Genomic DNA, 10,301 nt, shown 5'->3' on the forward strand with positions numbered 1-10,301 from the left:
AATGCAATGGTGAAAGAAATGGGGACACCAGAATACGTACTGCAACAACCAGGGTGAATACTAAGCAAGATACACACCACCAAAAAAAAAAATCCTGCATTTGTAGAGGTCAAAATACGAACTTTCATGCCCATGGCACGCAAATGGATCGATGGGCAACTCAGGAAGCGGATGTCCAGTGCAATTTAAACCTTTGGCCTCCAACCACAGAGGAAGTGAACCAGGTCTCATTTGGGCCCTTTTTTGCCCCTTTTAGATGGGGCCTTGGGGACAGGGGCCTTTGGCTCAGCTGGCTTTTGGCGTCTTCCCCTAGTCGACACAGGAGGGTCAGCCGAGGTGGAAGGTTGGGGAGCAGCTTGGGGTGGGGCAGCAGATGGGGGATTGTCCCTTAGGGACCTGGCGGTGGACAGCTGCTCCGCAAGAAGTTCATTCTGGCGGCTGAGGTGTTGGCCAATGCTTAGCATGCCAGCCGCCAGAGTTTCATTAATGCGGTTCAAGGCCTCAACCTGCAGCTGGTTTGTGGCCTTCCACTCCGCCAGAAAATCCGCCACCTGCTGCTGACGGATCGCAGCATCCACCCCTTGCTGCTCGATCCTGTCCAGCGTCACCAACAGGCTCTCACTCCATGTCTCCTGTGGCTGGGGCTGGGGGCGACGTCTTGGTGGAGGCTGGACCACCTGCTCCACCTGTGGCTCTGCAGAGGAAGATGCTGCCGGTACATCCTGACTTTCTGCTTCTGCTAGGATAAGAATTGAAAACAATGTCACCATCACATACGCAATAAAAAATATCTTTCTAAATACAATGCATTACTGTGACTTACCATCAAAAGCAGCAGCAAAGACCTCCGCCGGGAGCTCACTGTCCATATTGGAGATCCCCCTGATCTCCCCCACATCGATCACGTCACAGGAGTCCAGCTCCAGGGGGGTATACTCCAAATGGTCAGGCATAGGACCGCTCCCGGTGGACATGCTGTGGTTGTACCGGTCAGTCATCTTCCTCTTCAGGGCACTTTTGAAGTCAGTCCACCTACAAGTTTAAAAATACAAATATCACCATGAGATATGTGCACCACTGTGCTACGTGTAGGGTTACCACCTAGTCCCTTTAATTCCGGACACATGTTACTTACACAGGTTCTGTGGCAGTTTAAAATTAGGTGAAGTGGAGTCTTGAAGTCAGCCAGCCACAGAACCTGTGTAATTAATATGTGTCCGGAATTAAAGGGACTATGTGGTACCCCTAGCTACGTGACATTTCCTAGTGTGGGTGATCTTATGTTTTTTTGCCATGTGTGGCCAAATATTTCTTTGATGGACAAAACCATGTGCACTGCAGGTGAGGCAGGTGTAAAACCCCACCCAAATCTGATTATCTCTGCACAAGTAACACCTGCCTCACCTGCAGTGCACATGGTTTTGTCCATCTAAGAAATATTTGGGCAGAAAGAGTGAACTACAATAAGGGCCTCAGTTCCTGCTGGAGACTGCTGAAAAATTGCCCTGACAAACACACTAACCTTTTCTTCACCGCGTCCCAAGTTCTGACCACTGGTGACACCTGGTTCACTTCCTCTGTGATCTTGTCCCAAAGGTTTCTCCTTGCACTGGCACCCGGCTTCCTGGTTGCCAATTCAATCCATTCGCGTGCCCTGGGCACTAGAATTCGCATTTCGGCCTCTACAAATGCAGGGTTTCTCCTTCTGGTGGTGGTATCCTGCTCAGTCCTCACCCTAGATGTTGCAGCACGTTTTCTGGTGGCCCCAGTTCTCTCACCATGCACCTGCTGGGTCACACCTGTTTGGAGAGATGCAACCTCTTGTTCTGGCTGGTTGCTTGGCCCTTGTGGAGCTGGTGGAGGTTCACCAGGGCCTGTTACTGAGGAGCCCGCTTGATCTTGCAGGCTACTCCTCTCTTGGGCCCTCCTTCTCCGCTCCTGTTCCCTCTTGTTGAGTGCATCAAGCAGGGATTCTGCTGTAGCTCTCTGCAGAGCGTCCTCAGCTGCGGAATCGTCTGAGTCAGACATGTTTGCAGCAATTGTGGGCTGCATCTGACTGGATATTTATATGTTAATCTCCCGCCACGAACAAGGGGGCGTATATTTTTCCCCGCAAGGTAGATGCAAATTTATGCCGATATTTCCCGCCGATAATTGCCGCTTAAATTACGCAGGTCTCAATGCACCTGATCAATCACCCGTATATGTATATACACAGGTTGTGGAGCATTGTGGGCTACATCGTGAAATGTGTGCACCTGTCATTCCAATGATGAGTGTTGTCAGCTGGTATCTGTTGGAGTTCGTGTATGCTTTGTGAGTCACATTTCAAAACATCACGTTATAATGCTTGCCTTGCATATGTAATGTCTATGCAATTGTCATACAGCAACATGTTGCATTGTGGCCCTTTAAGCAGCGTAGTTCTAAGTAGACGGTTGCGTGTATTAATTTCCGCATACTATATATACAGTACTTTTCTCTTCATGGCAATCGGTGTATTGAGCCCCCTTTAAGCAGCGTAGTTATGAGTAGACGGGGTGCGTGTATTATTTTCCGCACACTGTATATATACAGTTCCTCTCTATACATTGAATGCATGCTGTTGGTTGTGGTGTGTATATCGGAACGGTCCGCGTAAGTTTCTATTCGCATCCAGTTTGTTAATGTAAGAGGGATTAATAAAGTTAATACCAAACAAACAATTTTTTCAACCAATCAGCAAGCACCAAAAGTGATATATGTACCTGCAATTAATAACTGCGCCATTGCCACCATGACAGCAAACAGAGCTAGGCCATTCTCGACCCCTGAGCTGTTGGCCCTGGTCCACGTCATGGACCGTCACCTGGGGCCCAGGGGCCCATATGTTTAGAATGCGGACAAGCGGCGGGCGTATAATGCTGCCCGCCGCCTGATATTTTCCACGACCGGCGTCCGCAGAAGCCTGGGGCAGGTTGAGCGGCGCTGGTCAGACCTGCGCCGGCGGCAGCCCGTTCTACTGTGCAGCCTTCGCCGCCATATTGCCCGATGTAAGTTTTGATTACTAGTATGTCTGCGTTTTTTAGCAATGTTGTGTGTACTTTTTAAAAATAGGTTGCTGAGTATGGGGGTGTATATGGGGGTGTATATGGGTGTATATGGGGTGTATATGGGTGTATATGGGGTGTATATGGGGGGTATAGGGGGGTGTATATGGGGGGTATAGGGGGGTGTATATGGGTGTATATGGGGTGTATATGGGGGTGTATATGGGTGTATAGGGGGGTGTATATGGGTGTGTATATGGGTGTATATGGGGGGTATAGGGGGGTGTATATGGGTGTATATGGGGGGTATAGGGGGTGTATATGGGTGTATATGGGGGGTATAGGGGGGGGTTTAAGTAGTTGCTCAGTTTTTTGGTGTAGGATATCAAATAGTTAGCATGATAAATGTCTGAAATATCACAGCAATGATCATTTGGAAGGTTATGAGCATGACTAATGTGAATTTTTCTTTCCCCCTTTTTTATGAATCCCAATCTTCGATTTCTATGCCATCAACATGAACATTGCAGCACGGGCAAGAGCCGCCAGAGAAGCCCGGGAGCAGGCACGCCGGGACCAGGCAGCCCCGGAGCAGCCAGAGGAGGAGGAAGAGGAGGAGGAGGAAGAGGAGGAGGAGGAGGAAGAGGAGGAGGAGGAAGAGGAGGAGAAGAAAGAGGAGGAGGAGGAAGAGGAGGAGGAGGAAGAGGAGGAGAAGAAAGAGGAGGAGGAGGAAGAAGAGGAGGAGGAAGAAGAAGAGACACAGGGTGCTGTTTGGACCCACACAATTTCCCCATCCCCTTCCCCCTCCACAACCCCCACCCCCACCACCTCCCCAACCCCCACCCCCACCCCCACCCTCCCCACCCCATTTCCAACCCCCCTATACCTCTCCACCACCCACCCCCAAACCTCTCCACTCCCCAGTAACAGCCACTACCGTGGTCCAGACTCCGGGACCATCATTCTCGTTGCTCCAGACCCCCCCAACCACCGCACAGCCAACCAGCGGTGACCAGGATGGCTCAAGTAGCCGTAAGTAAATAATTTGTCTAATGTTTACCTACACATTTCTACACATCAACAATCACAACAACCACATATGTGTATCCAACATCAACATTAGTTGCAACATATCACTGCAGGGCGAACATGAGGTGTGTCCTGTCCTTCTCCAGGAACAAGGGTCCCCTTGGTGGTTTTTTTGAGTGTGGCCATGCCTCACCCCTTGAATAATTGACATAACAGTACATCCAATGAGATATCCGACATTAGTGGTGTGGTAGTTATGTGGCTCCAGGTGTTGGGTAACTCCAGTTCCCAGCATGATGTGCAACACAGGGCCGGATTATAATGGAGGCACAAGGGGTCAGTGCCCCTGGGCCCCCCTCTAGCTAGGGGCCCCCTGTGGTTGTCATGTATTTTTGACCAAAAAAATGTGTAAGTTGTTTTTTTTCTTTTTTAGCTAAATGTTTTGTGCATGGGTGGGGTAGTGCTGCAGCTTCACCTATCTGCCAATGTGACAATGATTTATGGTGCTGAGCATCGGGAGCCAAGGCACACTGATTGCACAAGTGTGCAGTGCATTTCTGGGAGTTGACTAAGTCCCATGACACTTTGCACCAGAGGACAGAGGCTGAGAAGTTTGTGCTGAGCTCTGATTGGTGGAGCTCATTACATGCTTCTCAGGTCCATGGAGAACAGCAGCAGCAGCTTAGTCATGGGAGGGATTTTAATCAGAGGCAGCACTAGGACTGTGAGGTCTCCACCAGAGTAAGGGGCAGAGGGACAAACACAGGCTTTTCATGTGGTGTGTGTGTGTGTGTGTGTGTGTGTATATATATATATATATATATATATATATATATATATATATATATATATATCCCCTGCAGTTAATTAAGTATATTATTTTGTAGTACTGTGTTTACAGCAGACCCATCTTCAATGTAGTTTAAAAATGTATGTGGCCTTCACACATAACTCTCAACTTATTTTTAGGTACAAATACAACAAACATTTGTGTATGTTATATATTAATTTTTTATTTTTATCCCTTCCCTACAGACACTGGACAGCAGCAGGAGGAGGTGGCAGCCCTAATGCGGGAGATTGTCCTCACCCTCCTGTACCTCCAGATCCTGTTTGGCCTTCTGGAGGCCCGAATTTAATTTTTTTTTATCCCCCCCCCCCCCCTTATTATTTTTGTGCCAAATAAACGTTTATGTACAGTTCGAAATTGCCTTTGTTTTTAATCAGAAATATGTTAGAGGGCTTGTAAGGGTAGGTACATACAGATGTGTACTGTAAGTTATACTTGTAATTTGAGGTGAGGGGTAATGATTGATGTGTGAATGTGTGTGTTTTTGAATAAAATAACACATAGTAAAAATGCATGAATTTTTAATGTTGTTCGATTACAACATCACACATAACATCAGGGTAGGTATACATGTTACACATTGTGGACAAAGTAATTATGGACATAATTTAGTACATATACAGAAACACCAACATTACTTGATGTAAAAATGACAGCAATATGGGGACACATAGATAGTGATTAAAATGCCACATTAGAACATCACAAATATACATGTAATGAGGGTTCAAATGTAGTTTTATTAGGTCTTTATTGAGGTAGACAATTGAGTTAATAGAAAACAATAATTGAATAACAAATAGATTAATTAATCAATTGTGAGATTTGTAGTTGAAAGGGAAGATTTGCAGGTCCATATATGTGAAGGGTATGCCAGCGTACACGGACGTACGCTCACTCTCACGAGCGGTGACATAACTTGTGTTTTCCATTGAAAACAATAGGGACCCGTGCGTGCAAGCTGGCGTACGCTCAGATCTCCGCAAGAAGTCGGTGGGGAGACGAAGGAAAGACGGCCGTACACGGCGCCGTACGCTCAGTTGTACGCCTGTTGTCGGAGTGCAAGGGCTGGCCCGTCCGCGTACGTTGCCGTACGCTCATTTGTACGCCACTCCCCTTCTACGTTATTTCTGCCCGTACGTAAGCGGCTGATTTGTGGGTGGACTTAACCCTAACGGCCGCGTACGGCTAGCGTGCGGTAATGGCGAACGTACGCACGTTTGGCCGCTCCGAGCAGAATAATGCCCACAGTGTGGTGTACAGGTACAATACACAGTGTGGTGTACAATATACAGATACAGTGTGGTGTACATGTACAATACACAGTGTGGTGTACAATATGCAGATACAGTGTGGTGTGGTGTACAAGTACAGATACAGTGTGGTGTACAATATACAGTGTGGTGTACGGGTACAATATACAGTGTGGTGTACGGGTACAATATACAGTGTGGTGTACAATATACAGATACAGTGTGGTGTACAAGTACAATATACAGTGTGGTGTACCAATACACAGTGTGGTGTACAATATACAGATACAGTGTGGTGTACAATATACAGATACAGTATGATGTACAGGTACAATATACAGATATAATATGGTGTACAATATACAGATACAGTGTGGTGTACAGGTACATTATACAGATACAATATGGTGTACAGGTACATTATACAGATACACTATGGTGTACAGGTGCAATATACAGGTACAGTGTGGTGTACAAGTACAGATACAGTGTGGTGTACAAGTACAATATACAGTGTGGTGTACAGGTGCAATATACATATACAGTATGTTGTACAGGTACAATAAATATATACATATACAGTATGGTGTACAGGTACAATAAATAGATACAGTATGGTGTACAGGTACAGTGTAGTGTACAGTATAGAGATACAATGCGGTGTACAGATACACGATACAGTGTGGTGTACAGGTACAATACACAATATACAGATACAAAATGGTCTACAGGTACAATATACAGATACAGTATGTTGTACATGTACCTTTTGTATGTATATATATATATATATATATATATACAGATACAGTGTGGTGTACATGTACAATACACAGTGTGGTGTACAATATACAGATACAGTGTGGTGTACAAGTACAGATACAGTGTGGTGTACAAGTACAATACACAGTGTGGTGTACAGGTACAATATACAGTGTGGTGTACAATATTCAGATACAGTGTGGTGTGGTGTACAGGTACAATATACAGATACAGTGTGGTGTACAATACACAGTGTGGTGTACAATATACAGATACAGTGTGGTGTACATGTACAATACACAGTGTGGTGTACAATATACAGATACAGTGTGGTGTGGTGTACAAGTACAGATACAGTGTGGTGTACAATATACAGTGTGGTGTACGGGTACAGTATACAGTGTGGTGTACAATATACAGATACAGTGTGGTGTACAAGTACAATATACAGTGTGGTGTACCAATACACAGTGTGGTGTACAATATACAGATACAGTGTGGTGTACAATATACAGATACAGTATGATGTACAGGTACAATATACAGATATAATATGGTGTACAATATACAGATACATTGTGGTGTACAGGTACATTATACAGATACAATATGGTGTGCAGGTACATTATACAGATACACTATGGTGTACAGGTGCAATATACAGATACAGTGTGGTGTACAGGTGCAATATACATATACAGTATGTTGTACAGGTACAATAAATATATACATATACAGTATGGTGTGCAGGTACAATAAATAGATACAGTATGGTGTACAGGTACAGTGTAGTGTACAGTATAGAGATACAATGCGGTGTACAGATACAAGATACAGTGTGGTGTACAGGTACAATACACAATATACAGATACAAAATGGTCTACAGGTACAATAAACAGATACAATGCAGTGTACAGATACAGTGTGGTGGACAGATACAAGATACAGATACAGTGTGGTGGACAGATACCATATGGTGTGCAGGTACAATATACAGTTACATTGTTCTGTACAGATACAATATACAATATATATACAATATACAGATACAGTGTGGTGTGCAGGTTCAATATACAGATACAGTGTGGTGTACAATATACATTATACAGATACAGTATGTTATACATGTACATTATACAGATACAATGTTCTGTACAGGTACAATATACAGATACAGTGTGGTGTACAGGTACAATATACAGTATGGTGTACAAGTACAATATACAGTGTGGTGTACTGGTACAATACACAGTATGGTGTTCAATATACAGATACAGTGTGGTGTACAATATACATTATACAGATACAGTATGTTGTACATGTACATTATACAGATACAATGTTCTGTACAGGTACAATATACAGATACAGTGTGGTGTACAGGTACAATATACAGTGTGGTGTACAAGTACAATATACAGTGTGGTGTACAGGTACAATACACAGTATGGTGTACAATATACAGATACAGTGTGCTGTACATGTACAATATACAGTGTGGTGTACAATATATAGATACAGTGTGGTGTACAAGTACAATATACAGTGTGGCGTACAGGTACAATACACAGTGTGGCGTACAATATACAGATACAGTGTGGTGTACATGTACAATACACAGTGTGGTGTACAATATACAGATACAGTGTGGTGTACAGGTACAATATACAATGTGGTGTACAATATACAGATACAATATGATGTACATGTACAATATACAGATATAATATGGTGTACACTATACAGATACAATATGGTGTACAGGTACATTATACAGATACAGTGTGGTCTGCAGGTGCAATATACATATACAGTGTGGTGTACAATATACAGATACAGTATGGTGTACAGGTACATTATACAGATACAATATGGTGTTCAGGTGTAATACACATATACAGTATGGTGTACAGGTACAATATACAGATACAATGTTCTGTACAGGTACAATATACAGGTACAATATACAGTGTGGTGTACAATATACAGATACAGTGTGGTGTACAGGTACAATATACAGATACAGTATGGTGTGCAGGTGCAATATACAGATACAGGGTTCTGTGCAGGTACAATATACAGATACAGTGTGGTGTGGTGTACAGGTACATTATACAGGTACAAAAGTGCAATATACAGATACAGTATGGTGTAAAGTATACAGATACAATGCGGTGTATAGATACAAGATACAGTTACAGTGTGGTGTACAGGTACAAAATACAGATACAATATGGTGTGCAGGTACATTATACAGATACAGTGTTCTGTACAGGTACAATATACAAATACAGTGTGATGTACAGGTACAATATACAGATACAGTGTGGTGTACAGGTACAATGTACAGATACAGTGTGGTGTACAGGTACAATATACAGTGTGGTGTACAATATACAGTTGCAGTATAATGTACAGGTACAATGTACAGATAGAGTATGGTGTACAGGTACAATATACAGATACAATATGGTGTACAGGTACAATATACAGATACAGTGTGGTGTACAGGTACAATATACACTGTGGTGTACAATATACAGTTGCAGTATAATGTACAGGTACAATGTACAGATAGAGTATGGTGTACAGGTACAATATTCATATACAGTGTGGTGTACAGGTACAATATACAGATACAATATGGTGTACAGGTACAATATACAGATACAGTGTGGTGTACAGGTACAATATACAGTGTGGTGTACAATATACAGATGCAGTATAATGTACAGGTACAATATACAGATACAGTATGGTGTACAGGTACAATATACAGATACAGTATGGTGTACAGGTACAATATACAGATACAGTGTGGTGTACAGGTACAATATACAGATACAATATGGTGTACAGGTACAATATACAGATACAGTGTGGTGTACAGGTACAATATACAGTGTGGTGTACAATATACAGTTGCAGTATAATGTACAGGTACAATGTACAGATAGAGTATGGTGTACAGGTACAATATACATATACAGTGTGGTGTACAGGTACAATATACAGATACAATATGGTGTACAGGTACAATATACAGATACAGTGTGGTGTACAGGTACAATATACAGTGTGGTGTACAATATACAGATGCAGTATAATGTACAGGTACAATATACAGATACAGTATGGTGTACAGGTACAATATACAGATACAGTGTGGTGTACAGTATACAGATACGGTGTGGTGTACAGGTACGAAGTACAGGTGGTGTACATGTACAATATATAGATACAATACGGTGTACATGTACAAGATACAGTGCGGTGTACAGTATACAGATACAATGAGGTGTTCAGGTACAATGTACAGACACAATATGGTGTACAGGTACATTATACAGATACAGTGTGGTTTACAGGTACAATAT

Source organism: Crinia signifera, chromosome 7 (genome assembly GCF_055691185.1).
Source record: "Crinia signifera chromosome 7, ASM5569118v1, whole genome shotgun sequence".
NCBI lineage: Eukaryota > Metazoa > Chordata > Amphibia > Anura > Myobatrachidae > Crinia > Crinia signifera.